This window comes from Sminthopsis crassicaudata, chromosome X, assembly GCF_048593235.1.
Source record: "Sminthopsis crassicaudata isolate SCR6 chromosome X, ASM4859323v1, whole genome shotgun sequence".
NCBI classification, from domain to species: Eukaryota; Metazoa; Chordata; class Mammalia; order Dasyuromorphia; family Dasyuridae; genus Sminthopsis; species Sminthopsis crassicaudata.
Genome location: NC_133623.1, coordinates 475,667 through 501,975, shown reverse-complemented (window position 1 = coordinate 501,975; position 26,309 = coordinate 475,667). Strand labels below are relative to the sequence as shown.

The window sequence follows — 26,309 nt, the reverse complement described above, 5'->3', positions numbered from 1 at the left end:
CCCGGTATTTTTATCAGGTTTTCCCCTCCCGAATTCATTCTGAGAGAGAGTTTTAAAATTGCTTGGAGGGAAATTTATGGGAGGTCGGGGAAGGGTGTCCCCTGCCTTTTCTCTGCCACTTTGGCTCAATCCCTCAGGTGCTGGCTTTGTTGAAGGAACCATTAAAATCCCAGAAGCACAAATGCTAAAGCCAGAAGTGTCTTTACCAATTGCCTAGAGAGAGCCCTTCATTTCAGTGAGGGTTAGGGTTAGGGTTAGAGTCGGGAGTCAGCAAAGAAAAGTGAATTTCTTTGCCTGAGGTCACACAGCTAATTAGCAGCAGAGCTGTGGTGGGCAGCTCTGCACACCTAGTCTACACCAGCTATACAGAATCTGCTGAAAAGTGGGTAAGGCTTTTATCCTCCATAGACTTCATAATCCACCTTTATAAAATGAACTCCCATGTGGTAGAGATGGCTGAATCCAACATCCAACCCACTCCTTCGAGAAATTCTTAATGGGGACTGTGACAACTTGGGCTGTTCTATGCACCATTCCATTGAGTTTACAGTTCACTGAATGCCCAAATCCTTTTCAAATACCTCAGAGAGCCCAGTGTGCATTCCATACCGGGAGGAGACATCAGCCTAAGACTTGACCAGAAGGCATTTTTTATATTTCATCTGAAAATATTGTATAAATGTGTTATCACAAATACTATATAAGTACCAGTTGATATCTATCTGGAATTTCCAAAATTCTGGAATTTTGCTCTCTTGAGCAGTTGTAGAGTGCATTTAGAGACTGTGATATTTTGGGCCATTTGGGTATTTTGTTTTATATTTGTCATTTTCACATTTTTTTTGATGATTTGTTCTGTGACCTTCTCATAACTTAGTATTTCATTGTTAAATTTCTATTTAAGTCTGTATATTTTGTTTTTTTGTTTCTGAATCCATGATTATTTTTATTTTTTATGGTCTGTAAAGATATATTAATGTCTTTTGCCTTTTTACATTTGTTTCCAACTTCTTTTTGTGCCTCAATCCATGGTCAGGTTTGTGCAAATTTTCTATATGTTGCTAAGAAATATTTACGTTCATTTGCTGTCCCATTTCGAAGATGCCATAAGTCTTTTAATTCCAATTTCTCCTGTAATTTATCCAGTTCCTTATTTTCCCTTTTATTAATTTTTCCATTAGACTTATTCACATTAAGAGAGGGATACTGAAGGCTCCTGTCACTGTTGTGTTGTGGCCAGTCTTATAGCTCAGATGAGGTTTCCTTTTTTTTTTTTTTTTTTTTTTATTATATATATATATATATATATATATTTTATAATATTATCCCTTGTATTCATTTTTCCAATTTACCCCCCCTCCCTCTACTCCCTCCCCCCGACGACAGGCAATCCCATACATTTTACATGTGTTACAATATAGTCTAGGTACAATACATGTGTGCGAATATCATTTTCTTGTTGCACAACAAACATTAGAATCCGAAGGTACATGCAACCTGGGCAGACAGATATTAGTGCTAACAATTTTCATTCCCCTCCCAGTGTTTCTTCTCTGGGTGCAGCTACCTCTGTCCATCATTGATCAACTGGAAGTGAGTTGGATCTTCTTTATGTTGAAGATTTCCACTTCCATCAGAATACATCCTCATACAGTATTGTTGTTGAAGTGTACAGCGATCTTCTGGTTCTGCTCATTTCACTCAGCATCAGTTGATTTAAGTCTCTCCAGGCCTCTCTATATTCCTCCTGCTGGTCATTTCTTACCGAGCAATAATATTCCATAACCTTCATATACCACAATTTACCCAACCATTCTCCAACTGATGGACATCCATTCATTGAGGTTTCCTTTATTGATGTTAAGGCATTTGGAGCATGTAAATTTATGACAGGTATTGGTTTATTATTTATATTTTCTTGCAGCATGATATAGTTTCCTTACTTATCCTTTTTTAATTTTTGAATGTTTTAACTTTGTCATTGTGATTGCAGTCCTTTGTAAAATTCACTTAATGCATAGTACATATTTTTCCCATCCTCTCAGGTTTATTTTGTGTATCTTTGTTTTTAAATGTGTTTCTTGTAAGCACCAGATTGCAGGGTTTTGTTTTTTTTATCTGATCTGTCATTTTTTTCCTTTCATTGTCTTGAATCCATTCGCCTTTAAACTTTTAAGTTGGGTTTTTTCCCCTACATCTGCATCTGATTTTGGGATTTTTTTCAAGTTATGATTTTTTTCCTCCTCTTGTAAACACAGTACCATGTTCCTTCAGTTACTTTGCCTGCATGTTTTTTGAAAATGACTGTTTCTACTGTCTGTCTTCCCATCTCTTCAATCCCTTTCTCTCATTTATTATCCCTTTCACTTTAGAATTTTCCTTATTACTTTTTATCACCTTGAAGGGGGTTGAGGCCCCTAAGATTCCTTTCTGATTGCCCAACCACCATGGCTGACCTTGATTCACAAATCCTGGTCAAAAAGCACCCTTTTGAATATCCTGGCCCAGCCCCCACTATCTGCTCAGCTTCCCCCAGCTCCCCACCAGATCTGAGCTAATTGAAAAGCCCGCCAAGAACTTGGAACCGCCCACAATCTTTTAGGTATAAAAGAGCCAAGTCAAAGCTCTCTCTTTGCAGGAGCCCTCCCCCCAACACATGGTATCCTTCCAGCCATGTAAGGGTTCCTGCCCACCTAGCGGCCCCCTCTGGCCCTGGCTTCTTTCTAACTGAACTTTACTTGCAAATTTCTACAATAAAACTTTTATTTATCAATCTAGGTTTTCGGGCCTGTAAATTCATTTACAGGGACACTGTGCCTCATGGGATTATCTTATTATCTTTGTGCCGACTAATGGGGTTCCCCCTTTCCTTTCCCTCATCAACCTATTTTTATCTGGATATGTAATTATTTCTCCCTTTGTTCTTTTAGTCAAATGGATTCTTCCTCTCATCCCCCTCAACTAGTCTTATCATTAACTTGTTAAATTCTTTACAAAAAGAATTCCTCTTGTTTTCTTGATTGTCCATTCATTTTTTCCCATTCTGCTGAAGCCCCTCATTTATGACCCTTCAAGTTATCTGGTTTCTCTTTTTTCTTTGACTTTCTCATAGAGTCAAAACTTCCAAAGTATATCCTTTTTAGATTCTTTCCACTCCTTATACCCTATCCTGCTTAGCCTTTTCCCCCACTTCTGTTCACCCTAAGGTCTGGAGCTTCTCCCATTCCTGGTACCATTTGCCCCTCAGGAGTTCCAATTCCCCCTTCCAGGGTAGGGCAAATAGATTTTTCAAGCACCCAATCCCCCAGGCTACAGCCAGTGCAAGATCTCCATCTCTCTTTGTAGAACATCATCAGTCAAAGCTCCTTCCATAGGCAAAGCTCGCTAGGCCTTATTCCTTTTCTGTCCTTTTCAGTCTTTTGCCTTGCTCCTGCTACTTTCCTGTGGACTCTTCCCTTTTTGAATCTTAGGGCGCTGAATCTCAAAGCATTCCAGCCTCCTTTCATGCTGGGTAATCCATGGAACAACAAGCCTAGGTGTGGGCAACAAGTAACATTTGGCTGGTCAGAACTGGCCTCGGCTGGGTACTAGAGTCTCTGTCAGGCTTGGTGGAATACTTCATGTGGTAGCCCAACACCCACCCACCCACTCAAACCCCCACTCACAGTTCCTTGCCCTGGTGTCATGCCCTTCTTCCTCTGTTCCATGGTCACCTGGCTTAGCTCTGGCCTTTCCTAGAGCTGCTGCTCTGGTGCTGCAAGGTTGTCTTCTCTGGATGCCCATGGTTCCGAGCTTTGCAGTACAGGTGCTCCAGGGTTGACACCTCCAGCAGGCTTTTGCTTCTGTAGAGCTGTGACTGTGTTGCTGGCTGTTGCCCAGGCCCGACTGCGCAGGCACTAGAAAGAGGAAAAGGGGACTGGGGAGTGGAGGGGTGTCTTTGTAAGCCCATGTCTAGCATGTGCTTGGCATGGGCTGCTTACATTCTCCCCCTTGGGGCATCTTGCCCCACTACCTGACTGCTGCTTCTGGAGAGGGGGTCAAGGGTAAGGGACAAGGCAAGTCTCTGATGTGAACCGAAGCCCTTTGGTGCCAGATCTGTCTGGATTCACCCCTAGGGATGTTTTCATTGTAGAGACACTGTAGTGCGTGAGGACAGTGAGAAGGGTACTTCTTAAAAGAGGAGGAGATTGATGGTAAGCCGAGGCTAATAATGCTGAGAGACTAGGGTGTATGCCTAGGAGATGTGCTCCTTCTCCCCCACCCCCATGCGTTCTCACCAACAGGAATGCTCTCATGGAGAATTCTGATGAAAAAGACAAGGATTGGACCACATAGCTACTGGGCAAGTGTCTGAGCTCTCTGCTGGGAAAAAACAAAGTGTGCCAGAGGGTGAAAGGGTGGGGGCACAAAGGGCCTAGAGCAGGTGCTGCGGGAGTGGTAACATTGGGGCAGTGGGGAAAAGTCTTGAATGGTAGTCAAGTTTGCATTGCAAAGAGAATAGCAAAGTCATTCCGGCTCCTCTGGGTTGCACATGGAGGAAACACCAAAGGAGAGGGTCATAATGTCAGCCAGCCAGTTGGCAGGGCAGGAGATAACATCAGTGAGAAGTGGGAAACACAATTCCCAGAAGATGAAATACAATGGAGAAAGTTTGCTCCCATAATTGAGAAATGATTGTGGATACAAACTTGAGCACTGACCTAGCCCCAAAAGGAAGCTCAGGGAAATGAAATGTTGCTCAGAATAGCTGTCCCTAGAAAGAGGGGGGAGTCCCAAACCCATCTGCCTGCTTTTGTCATGCAGACAGTTGTATACAATGGGAGAGCAGTCTTTAAGGCCCTGGAGAAGATGAAACATTATCCAGGCAATCAATCCAGCTGCTTGGGAATGCTCACAGCAGTGCTTTAATCTGACCTTTGAAGAAAATAAGACACTTAATGCCTGCCCATTATTTGTGTAAGCTTTTTTCCTAATTAACTGCAGAAAAAGCGGCTTGCTTTGTCTGTGGTAAACAAAAAGAAAAATAATAGGAGAAACAACCTAGCATTTTCTATCAGTAGAACATAAGCATTTGTAAGATATATGTAATTCCTATTTTAAACCACAAAAAGCCAGTTAATCCGCATCTAGAAATAGGGTTGTTGTTAAATGTCAGTTGTTGCAAATGAAATATCTGTGAAATTTATTCATTCAGATATTAATTTAGAACTTTGATCAAAATCATTCTAAATATCTTTATTCTTTTATCTTTCTCTACTCCTTCTCCTTCCTTTCTGTAACCTCACACTTCCTTTTTCTTTTCTTCCCTTTTCCTCCTCTTCACTTTTCCTTTCCTTTCCCTTTTCTTTTCTCCCTTCCTCCTTCCCTTTCTTTTTCTTTCTCTTTCCCTTAACTTTTCCCCTTCATTTATTTCTCTCTTCCCTCCCTTTTCTCTTCCTTCCCCACGTTGTCTTCCCCCCTTCCCTTCCTTTCCCTTCTCTGTTTTCTTCTCTTTCTTTTCCCCTTCCCTTTCCTCACTTCTTCATGCTAGATGGAATTGGCAGGTTCAGGTAGAATTTTAAACAACAGATTAGATTGTTTAACTTGACCATCTTTACAAAAAACCCAGTGGCACATTGTACATACTATTTGGCATTTTGATTCATTGTTTAACACTTAGCAAAATCCACATGAGAAATACCCACTAGAGAGAGACATATTGAGTATGAGCAGGGAGTACTCTTTCTAAACCGGAGTTATAAAAGAGAGATATGTTAACAGGTGTTTTCGATGACATCTGTGTACGTGAGAAAGAAAGATCACAAGACTGAGAGAAGTCAGTGGGGTTACACAGGCTGATTGACAATCTGCTTTCACCTCTGATATCCTCATGATGTCAGGAGTATTCAAGAAAGGCCCCTACCTAGTACATCAGGGAGTCCTGCTGTGCTGCACTTCTAGGAGGACAGGGACAGGAATTTGACAAGTCTTAATGGGTTGTAATCTTCACCAGGAGAGGGAATATCTATGCAGTGAAGTCACAGATCCATTGGCATATTGGAGAACATGTTTCAAGGTTACAAATAATTTATTACTAAGTAGTCCACCTACTGGTGGCAAACCTCAGGGAACTTGCTTAGGTTAGTCCTCAGGAAGCAAACACGGTTTATCAGAGCCAAATAAAGCTTTTTTGTTGCCTCTCAGACTTTGTGATTTGTTGGTGCGCCCTTCAAGACCCCAGAATCCTCTCCATGATAGCCAGTGATTTGAAGAGGACTTTGTAAACGTCAGAAAAAAAATGAACAAGCCATTTTTTGTCTTAAATTTGGCACATACATAATGCACCATCTAGGAAATGCATAATGAGAAGAGGAGGTGAACCAGTCTTGTAAGGGATAACAATGGATTGCACAGATAAGGCACTGCTGTAATGATAAGAAGACCTGAAGGAAGGACCCCAGGGCATTGGGAAGCGCCTTTCCCCATCCTACCACCCTTGATGATTTATTAGAGGAATTTGAAAAAAGTCACAAAACATAGTGTTAAGCTACATTGATGTTCCGGAAGCTACACTACTGGAAGGATTTGCCCACATTGATGAAATTGTAGCCATACAGGAGGATTGGAGTCATTGGTGAATCTTAAAGAAGTAGCCTTAATTGAATTGAAGAAGGTGATAGAGGGAAGCTAATAATAATGGTACAAAAGAAGAAAAAAATACTTCAATGCAAGATTGCTTAAAATGTACAGATAAGAATAGAAGGAAGGTCAGGGGGAGATACAAGTTAACAGAACACCTTTGGAGCTAATGTTGTATTTATTATCATACTTAAAAATAATCTGTGAGAAATAGATATTCACAGTGGGATGTTTAAAAAGTATCGGCTTCCTGGGCTCAGAATATGGTTCGTGGGTATGTGAAAAGTAAAAATATTGTTACATCTTTCTCTTTTGTGTGATAGTCATTCAGCTGGTTTCTTATTATTTAATTGATGTCTTTTTATCCTTGGTGCCTAATACATGTGTGCTGATTGTTCAACGTTATGCAAGTTGTATGAGCTACATACAGTAAATGAACCAGGGTCTTCTACCTCCAAATGCACTACTCTTGTCACTGCTCAGTTTCCTATTTCTGTTTGAACCTTGGAGGATGGGTGCGATTCAGTTATAATTGTCTCTCCAAGACACATTTTCTTATAGTGAACAATCACCCTTGCCCATTATACATGCTTCCATCTGGTGGTACATGAAATCACCATGGAGGGTCATGAAGCAACCTTTTAGAGAGCATGGCCATTTCTGAGCGATTTCTGCCGATTTTTTTCTTTTTTTTATTGTTAATATTATTTTTAAAATTAATTTTATAATTATAATTTTTGACATTACATATTCATAGGTAATTTTTTTACAGCATTATACCTTCTACTCACTTCTTTTCTGAATATCCCCTTCCCTCCCTCTACCCCCTCCCCTAGATGACAGACAATCCCATGCATGTTACATGTTTAACAGTATATCCTAGATATAATATATGTGTGTAAAAGAGAGTTTCTTGTTGCACGGTAAGAATTGGATTCTGAAGGTAAAAGTAACCTGGGTAGAAAGACAATAGTGCAAACAGTTTACACTCAATTCCCGTTGTTCCTTCTCTGGATGTAGCTAATTCTGTCGATCATTGATCAACTGGAACTGAATTAGATCTTCTCTATGTTGAAGATATCCACTTCCATCAGAATACCTCCTCATACAGTATCGTTGTTGAAGTATATAATGATCTCCTGGTGCTGCTCATTTCACTTAGCATCAGTCCATGTAAGTATCTCTAAGCCTCTCTGCACTCCTCCTGCACTGCTCCATTTCTTACAGAGCAATAAAATTCCACAACACTCATATAGCATAATTTACTCAAGCATTCTCCAATTGATGGGCATCCATTCATTTTCCAGTTTCTAGCCACTACAAAAAAGGCTGCCACAAACATTTTGGCACATACGGGTCCCTTTCCCTTCTTTAGCATTTCTTTGAGATGTAAGCCCAGTAGTAGCACTGCTGGATCAAAGGGTACACACAGTCCGATAACTTCTTGGGCATAGTTCCAAATTGCTCTCCAGAATGGTTGGATTCGTTCACAACTCCACCAAGAATGCATCAGTGTCCCAGTTTTCCCACATCCCCTCCAACATTCATCATTATTTTTTCTTGTCAGTTTAGCCAATCTGACAGGTGTGTAGTGGTATCTCAGAGTTGTCTTAATTTGCATTTCTCTGATCAGTAGTGATTTGGAACACTCTTTCATATGAGTGGAAATAGTTTCAATTTCATCATCTGAAAATTGTCTGTTCATTGCCTTTAACCATTTATCAATTAGAGAATGATTTGATTGCTTATAAATTAGAGTCAGTTCTCTAGATATTTTGGAAATGAGGCCTTTATCAGAACCTTTAAGTGCAAAAATGTTTTCCCAGTTTGTTACTTCCCTTCTAATCTTGTTTGCATTAGTTTTGTTTGTACAAAAGCTTTTTAATTTGATGTAATCAAAATTTTCTGTTTTGTAATCAATAATGATCTCTAGTTCTCTTTTGGTCACAAATTCCTTCCTCCTCCACAAGTCTGAGAGGTAAATTATCCTATGTTCCTCTAATTTATTTATGATCTCATTGTTTATGCCTAAATCATGGACCCATTTTGATCTTATCTTGGTATATGGTGTTAAGTATGGGTCCATATCTAATTTCTACCATACTAATTTCCAGTTTTCCCAACATTTTTTTTCAAATAATGAATTTTTATCCCAAAAGTTGGGATCTTTGGGTTTGTCATACACTAGACTGCTATAGTTGTACACTATTTTATCCTGTGAACTTAACCTATTCCACTGATCAACTAATCTATTTCTTAGCCAATACCAAATGGTTTTGGTGACTGCTTCTTTATAATATAGTTTTAGATCAGGTACAGCTAGGCCACCTTCATTTGATTTTTTTTTTTTCATTAATTCCCTGGAAATTCTCGACCTTTTGCTCTTCCATACGAATTTTGTTGTTATTTTTTCTAGTTCATTAAAATAGTTTCTTGGGAGTCTGATTGGTATAACACTAAATAAATAGATTAGTTTAGGGAGTATTGTCATCTTTATTACATTCGCTCGGCCAATCCAAGAGCACTCAATGTCTGTCCAATTATTTAAATCTGCCCTTATTTTTGTGGCAAGTGTTTTGTAATTTTGCTCATATAATTCCTGACTTTTCTTTGGTAGATGGATTCCCAGATATTTTATACTCTGGACAGTTGTTTTGAATGGAATTTTGTTAGGTTCTTACTAAGTGCTCATGATATAAGGAGATGTTAGATTCTTACTAATGCTAAGTCGGTACTTAACAATTCTCTAGTTCACATCTTTTGGTTCCTGCTTTAAGGGGAGTTTACCCCTTTGAACTTCTGAGGAGGAGTTTACATATGAAAAGGAGTTTACACAACCTTTAAAAGGAGCAAGTTCATTGGTTGAAGTGTTTTCTCACAAGCCCCTCTGAGTTCTCACTACAATCTCTGCAAGGATAAAAGAAGACAACATTGGGCTTGGAAGAAGAGTGGACTCTAGGACAGAGTTGGGATGGCTCTCTGGAGGAAGAAGAGTCTGGCCGGGAGATTGAGTTGAGACAGCAGATCTCCCCCAGAGAGCAATCGGCAGTTTTTGGAGACAACAGAACATTACATTTTGGTATCCACAACATGGAGCAAGGACTTTTGCTTATCCTGACAAGGACTGATTCTGAGCCCTTCAGAGGAGCTAGCCTAGACCTTTACATTTCAAAGACCTATATTTGAAGGTCTTCCAAGCCCTATGTTCTTAATCAAAAGAAAGGAGGAGATGTTAGGTTCTTACTAAGTGCTAAGTCTGTACTTAACAATTCTCTAGTTCACACCTTTTGGTTCCTGCCTTTAAGGGGAGTTTACTCCTTTGAACTTCTGGGGAGAAGTTTACATGTTTGAGAAGAGCAAGTTCATTGGTTGAAGTATTTTTCTCTCAAGCCCCTGAGTTATCCCACGCCCATTCTCTGGTAGGGTAAAAGAAGCAACATTGAGCCTGGAGAAAGAGTCTACTCAAGGTCAGAGTTGGGACGGCTCTCTACAGGAAGAAGAGTCTGGCTGGGAGATTGAATTGAGACAGCAGATCTCCTCCCAGAGAGCGATCGGCAGTTTCTGGAGACAACAGGACATTATAGAATTTCTCTTTGTATCTCTTGCTGTTGGATTTTGTTGGTGATGTATAAAAATGCTGAGGATTTATGTGGATTTATTTTGTATCCAGCAACTTTGCTAAAATTGTGAATTATTTCTAATAACTTTCTATTAGAATCTCTGGGGTTCTCTAAATATACCATCATATCATTTGCAAAGAGCGATAGTTTGGTTTCCTCATTACCTACTCTAATTCCTTTCATCTCTTTCTCGACTCTTATTGCTGAGGCTAGCATTTCTAATACAACACTGAATAGTAATGGTGATAGTGGGCAATCTTGTTTCACTCCTAATCTTACTGGAAAATGTTCCAATTTATCCCCATTACATATGATGCTTAATGATGGTTTTAAATATGTTCCTGATTATTTTAAGGAATAGTCCATTTATTCCTATATTCTCAAGTGTTTTTAGTACGAATGGATGTTGTATTTTATCAAATGCTTTTTCTGCATCTATTGAGATGATCATATGGTTTTTGTTAATTTGATTATTAATATGGTCAATTATACTAATAGTTTTCCTAATAATAAATCAGCCCTGCATTCTTGGTATAAATCCTACTTGATCATAGTGTATTATCCTGGGGATGATTTTCTGTAGTCTTTTTGCTAATATCTTATTTAAGATTTTAGCGGCAATATTCATTAAGGAGATTGGTCTATAGTTTTCTTTCTCAGTTTTCAACCTACCTGGTTTAGGTATCAGTACCATGTCTATGTCATAAAAGGAGTTTGGTAGGACTCTTTCATTCCCTATTTTTTTCAAATAGTTTACATTGGGGCCAATTGTTCTTTAAATGTTTGGTAGAATTCACATGTAAATCCATCTGGTGCTGGGGATTTTTTCTTACAGTGTTGATTAATAGCTTGTTCTATTTCTTTTTCTGAAATGGGACAATTTAAGCAATTTATTTCCTCCTCTGTTAATCTGGGAAACCTATATTTTTGGAGGTAGTCATCTAGTTCACTTAAGTTATCAAATTTATTGGCATAAAATTAGGCAAAGTAACTTCTTATTATTGGTCTAATTTCCTCTTCATTGGTAGAAAGTTCCCCCTTTTCATTTTTAAGACTAACCATTTGATTTTCCTCATTCCTTTTTCTGATCAGATTTACCAAATGTTTATCCATTTTATTGGTTTTTCCATAAAACCAACTCTTAGTTTAATTTATTAATTCAATTTTTTTTAAACTTTCAATATCTGCTGATTTTCTTACCAAGAGAAGGTAAGCAAGTGATTTCTAGACTTGGTGCTCATTATTTCTGCCTTTAAATCATATGAGAAATACAAAGAAGTACTTGGAATTTACAAATCCCAGACTTAAATTTGTGGATCTCATGAAACAAGAGGGATCAAGTTTATCAGCCTACATAACTTTGAGTGTGTCCAACACGAGGAGACAAGGCTTTAGAAAAACAACCATGGATATTGTTCAAGATTTGTTTATCCAAGTCTAATATGCTTTCTCACAAATTTGCATTTACCAAAGAGCACAATATCTTTGTGTAATAATTTATCAAGGAAATATTGGCCTGATAAGGCCATTTATTTTTTGGAGATGCTGTCAAGCGGATTAGGTTTTGAATTTGATGCCTCTGTGTTAGAAAGTCTGGTTCCCCAAATTAGTAATGATAGAATCTTTCATTGATGATAAGACTTGGCTCTTGATGAAAGTCTTCTTAAGATACTTTACAACTTGATGCTCATGAAATCTGCTGGTTCTCCCCCATGTCACTAAAGCCATTTTAGTCATTGTATATATACCAGACAATCTAGAACTGCATGCCATGACTTGGGCAAGAAACAATGATCATTTTGCATAAGAAATAATTTTCTATTGATCTTGAGTAAGTGACTTCAATTCTGGGGGCCTCAGTTTCCTCATCTGTAAAATGAGAGGGTTGGATAAACAGTCTTTCCAAAGCAATTTCAGTACATGATTCAATATTTACTCTGCTTCATTCCTCTTTCAGCATTCTGATATAATGTTTGGACCCGACTATAGTACTATTCCCCAGAGTACCTAAAATTCCCAGTCTGTCTTGAAATGGAGACTGGTTTCATTCCATCAGACTCTGTTCATAGGCTTGGTCTCATATGGTTGTTGAGGGAAACTGGGAGAGCTTTAGCAGCTTCTTTGCTACATGCCACTCTTCTCTCTTTCTCTGGCTCTTTTCTTTCTCACTCTCTATTTCCCTGTCATTGACTCTCTCTCACTGTCTCTTTCTTTCTTGCTTTCTTTCTCCTTCCTCTCTCTTTTTCTTTTCCATTTCTCTAATTACCTGTTTCACTCTGCCCCTCTCATTGTTTCATTCTTTGACACTTTCTTTCTCAAATTATTTCTCTTCCTTGCTTTAGCCTGACATTTCTGACTGACACTCTCTCTCTCTCTCTCTCTCTCTCTCTCTCTCTCTCTCTCTCACTCTCTCTCTCTCTCTCTCTCTCTCTCTCTCTCTCTCTCTCTCTCTCTCTCTCTCTCTCTCTCTGTTTTTTTTTCCTTTTTTTTTCCCCTGAGGCTGGGGTTAAGTGACTTGCCCAGGGTCACACAGCTAGGAAGTGTTAAGTGTCTGAGACCACATTTGAACTCGGGTCCTCCTGAATTCAAGGCTGGTGCTCTATCTACTGTGCCACCTAGCTGCCCCTTCTCTCTCACTCTGAAAGAAAGAGAGCCAGAAAGAGACTGCAAGCAAAAGACAACCAGAGCAGGAAAGGCTGAAAAAAGAGAATGAAATAGAGTCAGCACAATATAGAGAAAGAGAAAATAACAGTCATGATAGAGCCAAAGAGACATATAGAGACAGAGCAAGACTGAAAAAAGAGGAGAAAAAAGAGCTAGTCAGAGAAATAGAAACAGAGAAGAGACAAAAAGAGAAGGATAGAGTCAGTAACAAAATAAGAAAGAGACAGAGACAGTAAGAAAGATCCCCAGAGAGATAAAGAGAGAATTAGAGAGACAATGGCAGACACACACACAGAGAAAGAGAGGGACAGGAAGAAAGAGAGAGAAAGGGAGGAAGGGCAGGAGGGAGGGAATGAGAGGGATCGAGGGGAAAAGACGGAGAGAGAGACAGACAGACAGAGAAGAGAGAGAGTTAAAAAGTCAAAAATGAGGAAAGAAACAAAGATAGAGAAACAGAGAGAATCAAAGAATAGTGAGAAAGAGAGGAAGAGTCCAAAGAAAGTAAAAAATGACAAAGTAAGATAAGAATGGGGGGAGGGAGAACATTCAGGTTTTTGAGGACATTGTCTAATCTCAGATTTTAAGGTGAGAGGGACCCTGGAAGTTATCAGGTAGCAGCCCCTGTTTTTTTGTTTTGTTTTGTTTTGTTTTTGACAATAAATGAAGAAACATATCAAGAGAAACCAAATGCCTAGTTCAAGTAACTTAGTAGTAAACTGAAGAGCAAGTATTCATAACCATGTGTTCTGATGCCTCACCTAGGGCACATTAGAAATAGAAGTCAAATTGTTAGAGGATTGTTTGGTTTTTTTCCCTGAGGCAATTGGGGTTAAGTGATTTGCCCAGGGTCAAACAGTCAGGAAGTGTGAAGTGTCTGAAGCAAGATTTGAACTCAGGTTCTCCTGACTTCAGGGCTGGTGTTCTACCCACTGCACTACCTAGCTGCCCCCAGGATTGTTTTTAAAATTAATTCATTTCAGTATTTTCTAATATATGTAATTATCAATTAATCATATTAATTTGCAATTAATCCCATGAATATTTTTATTAATTTTATTAATATTGGTATAAATTTGTATTAATTCATCTATTAATTTATCAGTTAATTAATTGATTGATTAACTCAACTCTTCAAATTTAAAATACATTTCATTGATTTATTAAGTAATAAATTTACTAATCAATTAATTTAACTAATATTTTTATATATTTATGATTAATTTTTGTTGATTACTTTTTTTCATTTTTCTTTTTTCTTTTGTTTAGTTTAATACACCTTGCTTGTTGGGATAGAACAACCAGAGCAAAAGGGAAAAACCATGGAAGAAAAAAAAAAACAGCAAAAAAGAAGCGACCATAGAATGTCTTCATTTTCATTCAGCCTCTTTAGTTCTTTTCCGTGTAGATGGCATTTTCTGTCTCAATTCTGTTGGGATTACTCTGAATCACTGAGAAGAACTGAGTCTTTCAGTCAGATCTAGGTACATTTTGCTGCTATTGTGTACAATATATTCCTGGTTCTTCTTGTTTCACTCAGCATCAGTTGGTATAAATATTTCTATATCTTTCTACAGCCAGTTTGCTGATCTTTTTTTAATAGGACAATAACATTTCATTACTTTCATGTACCATAACTTATTCAGCCCTCCCCCAATCAGTGAGCATTTACTCATTTTCCAGATATGGGTCCTTTCCCCTCATTTATGATATTCTGGGGATTCAGACCCAGAGTCAGAGAGAAAGAGACAGACAGGGAAAGTGAGAAAGACACAGAAAACACACACACACACACACACACACACACACACACACACACACACACACAGAAGGACAGGAGCATGGGGGGGACAGGGCTGTAATCTCTACAACCTTCAAATATTAAAAAACAAAAACAAAAACACCACCTGTTTAACAGCAGCTTATGATTCAGAGCACAGCCAGCTAACATGGTCTCTCCAGGTTAATTGGAAAACTAGGTTGTTTATTCCTCAGCAGCCAAGAAGAATCACAGCAAGCAGTGGTCCTTAGAATGAAGATGGAAAGAAACCTTTTTTTTTTTCTGTTGTTCTCTTCCCTGCCTGAAATCTAGAAATGACTCTGTGATTTGTTTGAATGGAAAAACCATGTCATTTACGAACACCAAACCCAGTCTCCTCTTGAGCATGTCCGTAGGGGTAATGATCCATAGGCTGTGTTTCCCTCTGAAAAAATCAATGGAAGAAATCCAATAGACGTGTGACAGAGAGCCATCTGCATGCAGAGAAGCTATGGGCACTGAATGTGGATCTCAGCATAGTATAGGGATAGAGGGAGGAATTGAGGGAGGGAGGGAGGGATGGAGGGAGGGAGGGAGGGAGAGAGAGAAAGAGAGAGAGAGAGAGAGAGACAGAGACAGACAGAGAGAGAGAGAGAGAGAGAGAGACAGAGAGACAGAGAGAGAGAGAGACAAAGACAGAGAGAGAGACAGAGACAGAGAGAGAGACAGAGACAGAGAGAGAGACAGAGACAGAGAGAGAGACAGAGACAGAGAGAGAGACAGAGACAGAGAGAGAAAGAGAGAGAGTGGAAGAAAGATTGAATGTAAGAAAAAGAATGAGAGAGCTAGAGAGATAGTGTGACAGAGAGAGCAAAACAGAGAAAGAGACAGAGAAAAAGAGAGACAGCCAGAGAGGGAAGGAGAGAGAAGTAGACAGAGTCAGAGAGAGAGTGAAAAATAGAGGAAGATAAAGAGAAGATAAAGAAAAAATAGATAAAGAAAATCCAGAGAAACAGAAAAGTGAGAAAAGGAGAGGAAGAGTCAGTTAATAAATAATAGACAAAGTCACTGAGAGAAAACAACAGAGAGAGAAAAAGAGAGCTAGAGAGATATAGAAAAAATAGATAGGTAGATAGGCAGGCAGATAGGGAGAGAGGGAGAGGGAGACTAAAGCAGAGACAGAGAGATAAAGTCAGAGATAGCAATTGAGTGAGCAAGGGAGAGAATCTGAGAGTGTCGAATATAGAGAGTGAGAGAGCCAGCAAGTGACCAAGCGAAAGAGAAAGAAACAGAGATAGTCAGAGGAACAGAGGGAACCAGAGAAGAAGAAGGGAGAGAATAGGAGGGGGGCTGGTGATGAAGGAAGTGTGAGTGTGAATGGGAAAGAGGAAGAGCAACAGAGAGCCAGAGAGATAGAGGGACAGAGACTGAGAGAGACATGCAGACAGTGAGACAAAGGAAAAGCAAAGAAAGAGGGAGAGAGGGGAGGGAGGGAGGGACAGAGAGAGAGAGAGAGAGAGAGAGAGGGGGGGGGGGGGGGAGAGGGAGAGGGAGGGGGAGAGGGAGAGGGAGAGAGAGAAAAATTGTAATTCATTTTTCCATGTGTGAAATAAACATATTTTCCCAATTTCATTAACCTGTTATTACATATAATGCCACTGGAGGGCGAAATTCACTCATAGACATGGATAAAAAAAAAAAAAACGGAAAAAATCCTTTATATTCTCTCTCTCTCTCTCTCTCTCTCTCTCTCTCTCTCTCTCTCTCTCTCTCTCTCTCTCTCTCTCTCTCTCTCTCTCTCTCTCTCACCCCCCCCTCTAAAAATTGAGATCTGACATAAGAAATTGTATTGAGATTGAGAATAAGAATTGAGTATGAGAAAACCCACAGAAGCATCAGAGACACAAATAAGAAACAGAGAAAAAAAAGAAAAATATAAGAGAGAAACAGAGTCAGAGAGACAGACAGAAAAAAAACAGAGGGAAGGAAGTACAGAGTAACAGAGGGAGAGAACAAGAATCAGGCATAGAACCAGAGAGAGACTGCAAGCAAAACAGAGCCAGAGAGCAAAAGAATGTGTGAAAAATAAGAAACAAAATCAGGGAACCATAGAGAAATTTAGAAAGAGAGATAGAAACAGACATAGATAGAGAGAGAAAGGAATAGAAAAATAGAGAGCCAAAGTTAAAGAGAGTGAAAAAGAGAGGAAGAATCAGAGATACAGAAACCGAGGAGAGAGAGAGAGAGAGAGAGAGAGAGAGAGAGAGAGAGAGAGAATATATCAGGAAGGAAATAAGAAAGAGACAGTAAGAGAGAGCAAAGAGTCACATTTTTTTGTGGATTTGTTTTATCTATTTTCTGTTAATTTATTTCAAAAAGAGTCACGTTGTTTGTGAATTTGTTTTATTTATCAATTTTCTGTTAATTTATTTCATTAATTTTAATCTAATTAACAAGTAACTTGATTATTATTTTTAATGTTTTTGCAATTTAATTTATTAATTTATCACATAATCAATTAAGTTTACTCTAATTAAAAATAAATTTCATTCATTTATTGGTTTATTAAAATTTACTAATCAAATAATTAAATAATTTAAAAATAATCATTGACTTTAGTGGGTTTGTTAATTATTAATTTGATCCTATTTGATAAATTAATTTTATTAAGTTACTTGGTGGTAAATGGCAGAGCCAGGAGGAATCAGATTCATGTGTAATGTCTTATTCAGGATCCACTGGAGTGGAAGTCACATTTTTTTTATTATTTGTTTTTTATCAATTTATTTTTAAATACTTTAAATTAATAATTGATTTAATAAAATAATCATTAACTTTATTAATATCTTCATAAATTATATTACTTTATTAAGTGACCCAATTGATTTCCTATTAATTACTTTCATTACATTAATAGAGTTTATTAATTTATTAAATTTTGTTAATTTAGGAGTTAATGTATTAATCTATCAATTTTATTAATTAATAATCAATTTAATAAGTTTATTGGTTTATTGATTATTAGTTCATCAACAATTTAATTAGTTGATTTTATGGATGAACTTTATTCATTAATTTTATTAGTTTATTTTTTCTTTCTTTTTCTTTTTTGCTTATTTATTGTTTATTTTAGCACATGTTGCTTTATGAATCATGTTGGGAGAGAAATATTAGAGCAAAAGGGAAAAAACTTGGGAGAGGTAAAAAAAATGAAAAAAGAATTGTATATAGAATGTTTATTTACATTCAATCTCCTTAGTTCTTTTTCTGGATGCAGATGTCTGTTTCTGCCCAAAGTCTATTGGGATTACTCTGAATCACTGGACCCCTGAGAAGAATGGAGTCTACCACCTTTTTTAGGTTAATGTAATCAGTTGTCCATTTTAGCTTTCATAATCTTCTCTAGTTCTTCTTTGGTCATAAATTCCTGTTTCAGTATTTGGTAAAGAAAGCAGGAATGTTGATCCCAGAGGAGAAAAGGCAAGTGCTGGACAGGCTGTTTGTGGGAGAGGAAAATGGGGCTCCATCAACAGGGATTTATTAATCAATTAAAATGGGCCAGGGATTTTAAGTTCTAAGAAGAAAAAGAAAAGCAAAAAGAGTTCCTGAGCTTCGGAGTCTTCTTTCTAAGGTAAGAGATGATAAGTAAAGAAATACATATCTACAAGATTCCTACAGAATTAACGGAGGCCTGTAGAGCTGCTCAGCTTGGTCCTAGACTACAGACCTTGGGACCAAGAAAGTATTTTGTAGAGGGACAGAGAAGAGATCCTTGAGCCTCATTAGTGGTATTACAGAAAGGTCACAAAGATAAAGAACTTGTAGGGGAGAAATTAAGAAATAAGATTTTGGTAGTAACTCAGCAAATATACTATACAATGTATATGAAACATAGATTATTTATGTGTAACTACATAATGCTGTACTAGTTATTGAGTGAAATACCAGATGCTTGACCCAAAGCCCCAGATACTTGATCTCTACTAAATTTATGATCTAAGAGAGTTAGATCTCCATTTTAACGGCATAATATAATTAAGGCAAATAAGAGAAAAGAAACACAATAAAATGTAATGGCAAATGAACAGAGAAAAGCAGGCGCCTTAAGGTGAACACAAAGAATTTATAACAAAGAATTGCAAGTCAGGTAGCTCAGTTGGCTAATCTCGAATGGGAATGGGCTCAGTCTTTTCATAAGCCAAATCATTGACCAATTGACCACCTAAATTGACCACAGCCAGCGTTCTTGCAAAATGCAGGACATTAGTCACAAGGAAGGCCCGGCACCAACCAATGGGATGACGGCTGCAGGTCTCTCCACACTATTAGAAAACACATCGAAGGGAACATGTTATTGAGGTGTCAGTATCATCAGTACATAGGAAGGAGAACAAGGTCAAGAGAATACAGTCTCAGGCCCAGCCCCTTTTTAATAGTCCCACTTGATTCCCTGCTAGGGGAACACATCTTCATGAGTCTTACCTAACAGTGTAGGAGACCTAGGACTCAGATACTCTGCTCTACCTTTTAAAAAAAGTATTACTCAATTATATAATATGAATGATAGATTAATGTTAAAAATAATCAATCCAATCAAGTTTAGTTAATGAAAGGAATGAGAGGAAAACAAGAGTAAAATTAAATGTGTGACCTGGCAATCATGGAACTTATAGTCCTGTTTTGGGAAATGAGACAAGGCATATATATGAAACAGAGAATCAAAGGACAATATGGTCGTTAATATATTTAAAATATAAGTTTAAAAAATCCTAATTATCTGTCAACCCCTAGAAATTAGTAAAAGTGCAGATTTATTCAGAAATCCAAACACATCTTCCAAGCCTTAATTTAAATGTCATGCTTGGCCTGTCTCTCTGTGCTTTAGATGATAGGAATTCTAAACCAGCTTATTCTCAGGAACTGCTAAAACAAGAGCATCCTATTCCTGTTATTAATCATGCTCAGCTCACTTTCTTCAGCCTGTCTTGTTAACATTTTTAAGACAACCACCACAGGAATTAGTTTTCCAAGATTGTCTTGTTAGCATATTTAAGACGGCTTCAACATCCCATTACACAATTGTTTCTCCTTAGGTCCTGCTTCCCTCTGAGGCTGCTAAGTCATATTTGGATAAGTCCCTGATCTATTTCATGTGACAAATGTCAAATCCTTGTAACCTGTGGTAAATGACTGTCACAGTGGCTCCATGTCTCAGATCACTCTGGTCTCCCAAATTGATTTCCTATTTCTGTCTCATATTATCACTTTACTTGGTGCCTTTAAGATCACCTTAAGGTACTCTACAACTTGAAGGAATTTGTGGGAAAGTTCTAGTTTTGCCCTTATATCTTTAGGAGTGATAAGCCGCCTGCAATTTTTATTCGACTTTTCTTCCTGATAGAAGACAAATGTTTGTACTGAACCATTTTCAGTCACTGAAACCAGGATTTTCTTAAAAGAGTTGGGTATCTTCTGATTTTTAGATAAGAATTTAGAAAGGGGCAAGAGGAACTTACCCATATTTGTTCTAAAAAGTTTCATTTATATTAGACTGCTTTTAGGAATCACTTTTCCCCTCCTCTCTGTAAAAAAATGGAAAAATTGATATTGATCTTGACAAAAATAAAATTCTCTCAACTGAGAGGATAGTTACCCAAGAAGGAGAAAATATAGTGAAAACTCAGGTGATTTGTGATTAGATCAATCCCAGGATGTCTAGAAAAACCAGCTCCTTTCATTTAGCACCCACTTCTCAATTTTCTGGGTGTGTGCATTTAAACCTTGAAAATCAGCAAAGGCTACAAATGACAGTTTAGTTTATTGTTTTGTTAACTGCCTAGACTTTAGAAAGTGGTGGGGAAAATGTTCACATAGGAAATGAATTTTAAAGTGTTTTCTGCTTTTTCGCAGAACCAGATGTGAAATTGACCTCTGCTTTATTGCTATTATCAAGAAAGAAGGTCAAGCAAAATATTTTTTGGAACTTGAACTTCTCACCATATTTTCAAACCTTTGTATGAAGAATTATGTTTCAGTGTTTCATTCCTTTTTTATTCAGTGATGGCCTGCTTAATTCAGTGCTTTATGGGATTTGACTAGTGACTAATGAGTAATTTGAATCAGTGTGGTACCATGAAAAGAGCAGAGCATTTTGGTATATGAAAATCTGCATTTGGTTCTGGAGGCCTTGTAATCTATTCAACCCTCAAAATTCTCTGAACTTTGCTTTCTTTTTCTGTCACATCAAAGGATTGGACTGGATGGTCTTCACGTTCTTGAGTTCTAAATCCTATGAACTTCTGCCCTCCCTCTGTCCCTTCTCTCTCTCTCTCTCTCTGTCTGTCTCTCTCTCTCCTTGTTTATAGCTGTTTCTCTGACTCTTTTACTTTCTCTTTTTCAGTCTTTCTCACTCTCTGGCTCTCTTTGTCTCCCTCTGGAATTTTCTTTAACTCCTTTTCTCTGGCTCTGACTCTTTCTGGCTTGCTTTCTCTGGTTTTGTCTTTGTCCCTGTCTCGGTTTCTCTGAATCACTCTTTTTCTTTCTCTCTTTCTCACTCTCTGGCTTCCCACCTCTTTTTGTTTCTGTCTCTTACTCTCTATATCTCACTGTCCCTTTGGCTCTCTGTTTCTTCTTCTCTTTCTGATGTTTTCTATCATGCTCTGGTCTCCTCTCTTTATGTCTCTCTCATTGCGTCATTGGCGGGTTGAATGTTTGACGTGGTTTTCTTGGCTTGTTCTTGGTGTGTCTTTGTTGTGTTCAGTTTTTGATGTGGTTTTATTGACGTGTCACTGGCCTGTCTTTTCTGTTTCTTGTTCATTTTCTTTCCTTTTTTTTTTTTTTTTTTTTTTGCTTTTATGGCTGAACTCTGCTCCTGGGGTAAAGGGGGCGCTATCCCAAGCTTCCTGTGCAGTAGTGAGGGGCCGGTGAGGGTCAGGGGAGGCTGGGGTTGCTTGTTGGGAAGGAGAGGGAGAGAGAAGTGGAAGTGGGGATGGGCCAAGAGTCAGAAGAGCTTTGCACCTGCACTGGCCTTGAGTCTTAGAAAACCCCCAACACCTGAGAAGGGGAGGAAAAGGGGAGCAGTCCCAATGACGGAACGGGCCCCCCTTCTAGCCACCTCCACAGCATGGGTTTGCTTGTGGCCTCCTGATGTTGGGGAGGCACCGGAAGAAAATCAGAGCACTCCCTCGCCCCCCCTCCCACAACATCTGTCCCATGTCTATCCCTCTCTGGCTTCTCACTAAAATGTGAGGCTGTGGGGCTTCCTAACAAGGATATTCTCCTAATCAAAGATAATGTCCCTGTTCGGGAACCAGCCATTACCTCCCAGCTGCTTACCTCAGTGGGGGTCAACTGGTTTCTCACCTTCACCAGGTCTTCAGACGTCTCGGCTCTGATTATCTCAATCAGAGAGCTACCTCTTTAGAGGTTCCACCACAGAGCACCCGAGTTACTCAAGTATGCAGCAACAGGTCTTTATTCTAACTCTTTACATAGTATTCCCTAACATTCCCTCTGGCCTTCCCTCCAGAGTTCTCCTGGAGTTCCCTCTTTGTTCCTCTGAGTTCCCTTCAAGTTCCCTCCAGAGTTCTTCCTTCCCTTCTGGAGTTCCCTCCCCCACCTTCTGCAACCCCCTTTTTATAGTCCCCAGGTCACATAACCAAGAGTGCATGAGTGCGAGCATGATCAGCAAGAGTGAGGAGGCTTTTCCTCGTTAATGAGGTCTACTCAATATCTTTATGCCCAGTTATCAGGCTCAGGCAGAATAAACCTCTGAGTGCCTCTTATACTCTGCCCTTGAGATCTGCCCCTGACTGTAACATCTCTCTGCCTTGGTTTGTCTGTCTCTCTCCCTCTCTCTCCTTTTCCTTCCCTCTACTTCCTTCCCCCTCTGTTTTTGTCTCTGTCTCTGTCTCTCTCTCTTCCTCCACTTTCTCTCTCCCCTTCCTTCTCTGTTGCCTTTCTATCTCTCTGTATCTGTCTCTATCTGCCTCTTTTTGTCTCTGTCTCTCTGTTTCCCTTTCTGTCTCTGTCTTTCTCTGTCTCTGTCTCCATTTTCCCTTATGAAAGATCTGCTTACCATGACAATTTTTGCTAACCTCCCTCAGTGTGACTGTCCCTCATAGTGCCTTCCATTTCATAGTGCCTTCCTCCTTGCTCTAGCTGTCTCTGTTCAGTCTAGGCTGTCAGGCCATGAACTTGAAGGATTTCCTTTCTCCTGTTTAATTGGCAGTTCTCCTGGGGGGACTTGTCTTTTTCCTTAGTCTGACTATCTGCTCTCCTCCTCTATTTTGTTTTTCCCATTCCCGGGGTGTAATGTTCTATTTTCTCCAGAAACTGCCCATCGGTGTCTGGGAGGAAATCTGCTGTCAACTCAATCTCTTGGCCAGGTTCTTCTTCCTGTAGAGAGCTGCCAACTCTGACCTAGAGCAGAGACTCCTCAATCTCTCGAGTGCCGCCCTCTTTTATCCTCCAAGGGCTTGTGGCAAGATTACTTCTACCAATGAACTTGCTTCTTTTAAACATTAAGCTCCTCCCCAGAAGTTCAAAGGGGTAAAACTCACAGTAAATGCCAGAACTAGAGAATTGTTAAGTACCGATCTTAGCACTTAGTAAAAACCTAATATCTCATTAGCACTTAGTAAGAACCCAACCCTGGTGTCCATTGTATCCCTTCACTTTGGCTATAAGCTATTTCCCTAAAAATCTACCTTTTGTCAAAGACAATGGCTGGACTTCTGGGGGCAGAGGCAAGATGGTGGAGACAACACACATTTCTCTCTGATCTTCTTTCGCTACAGCCTTCACAAGAATGACAAAATCCAGCCTCAGAAGTAGCTCTGGATGGGCAGAACCCACAAATATTGGGAGTGCAAGAAATTGTCAGCAGAAGATAATTTCGACCATCTCCAGAAAAGGTGTGTTTCAATTGGAAATGGGAGGGAGGCAGCCAGTGCAAGCAGCTGAGTAGAAACACCAGTGTAGATAGCTCAGAGTCCTGGGGTGTTGTTGACTCTGTGGGGTGGTGCAGATTTCACGCAGCAAAGAATCTACCGGGAGGAATCTACAGGAATTTATAGCAATGTTGGCCACTCTGCCCTGGTTGCAAGCCAGTAGATCAGCAGAGAAGTTATAAAACATCCAACACAAACACAAAAGATCAATAGTGAACCCCAAAACGCCAGAATCTCAGGGGACCTGGCCATGCCCACCCAACACCAGGAGTGAGTCAGCACTGACCCAGCATAGCTGAGGCTGCTGGAAAAACCTCCCACCCCAAAGGTGATGAGGTTTAGCATGAAATTAGGTTTAATTGAGGTCTAGTGGGAGGTTCGGGGTACAGGGAGTGAAATAGAGCTCTCCTGCAACCCCTTTGGATTTGGTGCAAGGATACAGAGTTAAATGAGGTCTACTGGTGGCAGTGTCCCCTGTAAAGGAATTTATAGACCCAAAAACCTAGATTGATAAAGGAGGTTTATTATGGGGTTTGGAAGTAAAGTTAAAGTCTAGCTAGTAAAAGGTGAAGGTAGAGATAAAAGGGCACCGGAAATAGGATTCCAGTGGACAGAGATCCTTGGCATGCCAGGCATAAGGCTGCCATGTTAGGAACCTCTGCAAAGAGAGAGCTCCAGTTTGGCTCTTTCATAATGAGAGATTTAGCTAAAGGGGCTTGTGGGTGGTGTCCCAACTTGGCTCAGATCCCATGGGGACTAGGACAGGCCCAGATCTCCTATTGGAATTCAAAAGGGCGCTTTGGACAGGATTTGTGAATCAAAGGTCCTAGCTTCTTGAATTGATAATGCATCAGCTAGGAGGGGCTGGGAATCTGAAAGGATTAGTGTCTTAAAGGGAGCACAACCCACATCATTCCCTGAAAAGATTAGTTTCTTAAAGGGAGGACAACCCACATCATTGCCAGACCTTAATTAATAATGAATTTTGTTAATTCTTATTAAGTTTATGAATACCTTTATAGATTGTGTTAATATATTAATTCATTATACCATTTTCCTATTAATTTTATTAATGTATTAAATTTTACTGGTTAAGCAATTAATGAATTGATCTATCAGTTTTATTAAAAATAATCAAGTTATTAAATATATGATTTAATATTAGTTTATTACTAATTTTGTTAATTTTATTCTACTGATTAATTTTATTAGTTTCTTTTTTTTTTGTTTGATTTTTTGTTTATTTATTTTTATTACACACTGATTTTTGAATCATGTTGGGTGAAAAAAAATCAGAGAAAATGGGAAAAACCATGGGAGAAATAAAAAAAATAAAAAAAAAAAACAGAAAAAACAGAAAAGAAGAAGTGAATGTAGTATGTAGAATGTAGTTGATTTCCATTCAGTCTCCTTATGAAGAAGAAACTCCCAAACTCTAAAAAATCCTTACAGTGAAAGGAGAAAACCTCCTTTCATTCTGCCTCAGCAGCACAAACAGTTTCATCTTTGTTATCTGGGTCAGGTTTGCTGAGTCCCAAAATGCATTGAATTCAATTCAAAATCTAACCCTGGCTGAAACCCATTAATGAATGAGTCTACCACAATTTTTAGTTGGATGTCCCTCTTTTTCTTTCTCACTCTCTGTCTCAATTTCTGGCTTTCCCCCTCTATCTGTCTGCCTGTCTCTCTCAAGAAAGAGACAGAAACAGTGAAGAGGACACAAACAGAGACAGAGAGAGAGAGGGAGGGAGGGAGAGAGGGAGGGAGGGAGGGAGGGAGAGAATAGAGAGAGGGAGAGAGGAGAGAGAGGGAGAGAGAGAGAAGAAAAGATTGATTGTGAGTGGGAAAAAGAATGAGAAACAGAGCCAGAGAGATAGTGAGAGTGACAGACTGTCAGAGAAAGGAAAATATTTTTTATAAGAGCTTTTTATTTTACAACATACATGAATGGGTAATTTTTCAGCATTGACCCTTGCAAAACTTTTTGTTCCAATAATCATAGCCATATCCATACAGTTATTTTGCTGCACAAGAAGAATCGGACTTTGAAATAATGCACACTTAACCTGTGAAGGAAATAAAAAATGCAGGCAGGCAAAAATAGAGGGAGTGGAAATTCTATGTAGTGGTTCACACTCATTTCCCAGAGTCCTTTCGCTGGGTGTAGCTGGTTCTATTCATTCTTGAAGAAATGGAACTGATTTGGTTCATCTCATTGTTGAAGAGATTCAAGTCCATCAGAATTGATCCTCATATAGTATTGTTGTTGAATTATATAATGATCTCCTTGTCCTGCTCATTTCACTCAGCATCAGTTCATGTCAGTCTCTCCAGGCCTTTCTGAAATCTTCCTGCTGGTTATTTCTTACAGAACAATAATATGCCATAATATCCATACACCACAATTTATTCAGCCATTCTCCAATCAATGGGCATCCACTCAGTTTCCAGTTTGGGGCCACTACAAAGAGGGCTGCCACAGCCATTCTTGCACACACAGGTTCCCTTCTTTAAGATCTCTTTGCGATATAAGCCCAGTAGTAACGCTGCAGGATGAAAGGGTCTGCCCACTTTGATAACTTTTTGAGCCTAGTTCTAAATCATTCTCCAGAATGGCTGGATGTTTTCACAATTCCACCAACAATGTATCAGTGCCCCAGTTTTCCTACATCCTCTCCAACATTCAGCATTATCTAAAGA

At 39.0% G+C, this 26,309-nt stretch overlaps 1 protein-coding gene across 20 annotated transcripts in view; it reads left to right on the top strand.

Moving 5' to 3' along the window:
- The window catches only part of LOC141548335 (uncharacterized), a 360,889-nt gene that overhangs the window by 129,796 nt on the left and 204,784 nt on the right, over positions 1-26,309 (top strand). For 17 of the 20 annotated variants that reach the window (XR_012483902.1, XR_012483904.1, XR_012483903.1 and 14 more), the window contains exon 2: positions 23,457-23,573. The gene's annotated coding sequence lies outside the window, so the exon portion shown is untranslated. Of the gene's footprint in view, positions 1-6,480; positions 7,792-14,152; positions 14,384-23,456; positions 23,574-26,309 lie in introns of those variants that run through there. The other 3 variants (XM_074277128.1, XM_074277126.1, XM_074277139.1) reach the window with 3 other exon arrangements.